This window comes from Glycine max, chromosome 6, assembly GCF_000004515.6.
Source record: "Glycine max cultivar Williams 82 chromosome 6, Glycine_max_v4.0, whole genome shotgun sequence".
Lineage (NCBI taxonomy): Eukaryota > Viridiplantae > Streptophyta > Magnoliopsida > Fabales > Fabaceae > Glycine > Glycine max.
Window position 1 is genome coordinate 18,788,379 of NC_038242.2, and position 4,828 is coordinate 18,793,206.

The 4,828-nt window shown below is 35.4% G+C and overlaps 1 pseudogene; it reads right to left on the minus strand.

Moving 5' to 3' along the window:
- Positions 1–281: 281 nt before the first annotated feature.
- Positions 282–1,588, minus strand: LOC100799254 (uncharacterized; annotated as a pseudogene).
- Positions 1,589–4,828: the final 3,240 nt, after the last annotated feature.

Sequence of the window (4,828 nt, forward strand, 5' to 3'; positions counted from 1 at the left end):
AAACCGCAAGAAATCCAAACATTTAAATTATTTTATTATAACTTAATTATTATTCCAATAAAATAATTAATTCATTTTTTCAGTTTTTATGTACACAAATAATAAATTTGAATAAATGAAAAAAAATATTAAATATAAATTAAAAATAAAAAAATTACATAACATTAAAAGGAAATGTGTAACAATAAAAAATACATTTTTACATAATAATAGATAATTAAATACAATGACATTGAAATAAAAAAATGTAATGATGAAAAATAGAAAAATATTACATAAAATTAATTGTTATTTTTATTTTCGAAACGTTCCCAAATATGCTCAACTAAATCTACTTGAAGTTGGCGGTGTTTTTGTTTGTCATGAAATTGTGCTCTCCTTTGGAGGTATGTTGATCTGATACTAGGGTGAGCACCTAAAGATACTTCGAATCTTGAAGTGCTATTACCTACATTATCGTAATCAATATTATTTTGATATGTGTCACGTTCGTCCTCAACAATCATGTTATGCAATATGATGTATGCATAGATGATATTCTTCATTTTACTAGCATCCCGAAAACATGTTGGACCACGTATAATTGCGAATCGAGATTGGAGCACTCCAAACACCCATTCTACATCCTTTCTTGCCGATTCTTGTCGTTGTGCAAATAATTTTCACTTTTCTCCTTGTGGCATTGAGATGGTCTTCACAAATGTGGCAAAGTCTGGATAAATGTCATCTGCTAAATAGTATCTCATATTATATTGGGTTTTATTCACTGTGAATTGCACTGCAGGTGCACGTCCTGACAAAACTTCATCATACACATTAAATCCATTTAACACAGTAATGTCATTATTTGAACCGGCGGTTCCAAAAAATGCATGTCAAATCCACAAGTCTTGTGATGCCACGGCTTCAAGAATGATTGTTGGGTTGTGATGATCACCTCAACAAAATTGACCTTTCCAAGCAACTGGACAATTTTTCCATTCCCAGTGCATACAATCAATGGAACCTAACATACCTGGAAATCCACGTGCTGCTCCCATTTGTAGTAGGCATTCGGTGTCTTCGTTATTTGGTCTCCTCAAGTACTCATTCCCAAATATGGTGCAGATGCCTAATACAAATCGCTGCAAGCATTCCACTGTAGTTGTTTCACCAACTCGAACATATTCATCCACACTATCAGCAGGTGATCCATAAGCCAATATACGAATAGCAGCTGCGCACTTCTGCAATGGAGATATAAGCCTTTTCGACGTAGTGCATCGACCCTCATTTGAAAGTATTCATCATGGTTGTTGAGTGCGTCTACAATTCGGAGAAACACATTCCTTCACATACGAAACCTTCTTCAGAATTAAATCTCTGTGTACACAGAATTTTCTGAAAAATAGTCATTGAACAATCGATCATGACCTTCTTCACGATTACGATGTACCACTCTTCTTCTTTGACTATGCCTAGTGGTGTTTCCATGTAGTTGTTGTTGGCTCTCAAGTATCAACCTAATGATTTCCTCATCGGTGTTGTCTTCCAATTCCTCATTTATCACTTGATCTAAAACTTCATCTAAATCGATGGTTGGATCCATTATATTATGGTAACCAAAGTGTTTGAAATAAGAGAGAAATATTGTGTATTTTGAATGAGAATATGTCAGAATAATGAAACATTGGACATTTATATAGCTTCATTAATAATGGTTAGTTTTTCAACGATTACTTTCATAACGGCTAGTTTTGCAATGGTCAATTTTATAACGGCTAGTTTGACAACATAAAATTCTGAATTTAAGACACAACAAATACCTACACTGCTAAAATTAAATATCAAACACAACATTAGCATAAGAACTAAAAATTTAATATCCTAGTTTTTTCCTAATATGGTCAGAATACTTTTCTGGTCTTTGTGTTGTTGTTCAGACATGTTGGATGTATCCTTCACGAGATACTCCATATGTTGTTCCTGTTCTTGTAGACGCCTTTCATGTGCCTTCTTTAACTAAATAAGTTTTGATGTGTTCATATTTTTGTCCTTCATTACACTTTCTATGCTAGATAAATTGAGAGTGTTAGAATATTCTTTTCCTTTGCTTTTCCTTTTTGTTGTTTTTTGTCTAATTAGGTGAGACATTGGCGATGGCGTATCATATTCTTCGACTTCAACAGGTGTTTCTGGGTTAGAAGACGACGAGTAATTTCCAGAAGTAGAAACCTTTGTTCTTTTTTAACACTTTGACATAAATTATGCATCGAATTTTGGTTGATCTTTCAACAACAACCAAGCATGCTTAACCTCAAATTTTTTACATGTATCTTGTGAGTAAATCATATGAGCATCAGCCAAAACATCATTCTCTGAACTTCCACTTCTCCTATGTTTATTTGTTTTTTTGTAGCACCTGTTAAACTTTTGAACTGGAGGATGGATCCTGTTCCATCGAGATTTTAATTGAGTCCAACTTCTTTCACAAAATTGCCCGCTTTGACGCACATCATCATTGTTGTACGCATTTTTTTATCCTTGTCCAATATTGCTTTGATGTTTGGTTGACTCCTATAATTGAATCCTTTGACACATTCAGTCACGATCAGACGAGAATCACATATTCTGTCACCGAGAATGCGGTACGACATTTTTTTCCACCTGATTTTTGGTCTCCTTCGTCTAGTTGAATATTGTCTACACTGATGGGTGATTCAATTTCATTGCTAGGGAGCGCAATATTGGATAAAGAAGGCCTATAACACATGTTTGAGTTGGTGGGAGTTGATGGTTGACTATAAATTTGTGGGTTTTGAGAACTACCACAGGTAGGTGGCTCTACATTGGATGAAAGATGCATATACCACAAGTGTGGGGGTGGTGGATACATAACATATGTGATGGATTTTGAGAATTTTCACTAGTAGGGGGTGGTGGTGGACACATAACATATTGCGGTGGATTTTGAGAATTTTCACTAGTATGGGGTGGTCGATACATAACATATTGCGGTGGATTTTGAGAATTTTCACTAGTAGGGAGTGATTGGTTTTGCAAATAGCCATAGTAATATTGATAATATTATATTGATTGGGATCCATTTTAGAGAGAATAAAAAAATTGACACTTGATAGCAACAAAAAAATATATGCAGTACAAATGAATCATGCAAAACATGCTCAACAATGCACAATTTATAATGAACAGTGCAAGTGCAACACAGTGAAAAAAAATACACAACGGTCATATGCACATTCAACGGTACAAATGCCAAATTTCACAATCAACGGTAATATCTACAATTTTAAAAAAAATTGTGATAAAAAATTTGTGATAAATGGTACAAATGCCAAATTTTACAATCAATGGTAACATTCAAGCACTTTTTTCGGAACTTTCCCCACCTACTGACCTTTCACTCTACTCTTTCCTCCAAAACCTGCTCCTCTCACCCACTCCTTCGAGTTCCAATGCACCACCAACAACAACAATCACCACTTTGTCCCCTCTCTCCTTCCAATCCCACCCCAATTCCACACCATCTTCCAAAACGCGCTTCACGACAACCCTCTCCTCCTCAGGGCTTGAAGAGAAACAACCCTCTCCTCCTTTCAACCCTCTAGCTTAGGGCTTGAAGAAAAAGAAAAGGCCTAATGGCACACCCGCCACGCTAGACGTCTCCGACGACGCTGTTTCGCTCAAGCCCCAGCACCACCAGCAGCTCCACAACCACGGCAACAAGGCCAAGCACGTGTGGAAGAAACACGTGTGGGTCCTCCTCCTCTACTCTGTCACACCCTCCACGCTTGACGTCTCCAACGATGTCCTTTCATCTACGTTGTCCTCTTTGTCATCTGGTTGTGGGTCTGCAGCGGCTTCACATTTTTTTGGTTTCCTTTTTGTCCCTTCTTCTTTCTTTGGTACACAGGATTTGCTTCTTGTTGTTTTTTTTTAATTTTATTTTATCCACACTTGATAACTATGAAAGTCGGTACTCTTTAATTTGTGCAATTTTTTTGTAAAATTTCATCTCTGCGTTTGTTTGAACTGTTCATCTTCTTCCTCTTTGTTGTTCTTGTGGTTGGAGAGTACAAATTCTATAAAATAATGATTTTTTATTCATAACAAACAATTGCTTATATAAGGAACCAAGAGTCTGCTTAAGAAACCGAACCTGTCACATCATTGTACTCCAATGCAGAAAAACTCACAAGAGACCGTTTCTTAACCTAAGAAACCATGGAAGCACCTCCGATTGGAGATGCTCTTAATATTAAAAAAAGGAAATAACTTATCAGTTAAACTAAATTGTCCATATATTTATATTTTTTGAATTAAATTAATCATTTTTATAGTTTAGAAATAAAATTGTCACCTTGAGCAAACTAGAGGTGACTATTTATCCTATTAAAATTATAAAAATAAAAGTGAAGAATGCAAGAAACGTGAAAGAAAGACGCATGTTGAATACGCATTTTCCTAACAAATGGAGTGATTGGAGCACCGAGAAGACACGGAGTGAAAATGATCCTAAAGTGAGGGGTGCCACTCCTGCGTTACTCTTTTTTGACAAACAAAATGATTTCTTCCATATTCTTGATATTTCCTTTTTTTCTCTTTTGTCCTTTTATCTTCTTTTTTTTGTCTTTTTTGTCAACCCAGAGAAAAAAAGAAAATGAAAACTTGTTGAGAAAGTTTCTCAACAAAGAACCGAGCATGTGACGGTTCGAAAAAGAGCTTCTTCTCACTCAAACCCTTTTTCGTGTTATGGGGTTAACAATTTTGAGTTGAAGAAGGTTTTCATCATCAAAAAAAGATTTAATTTTGTTTTATACACACATTA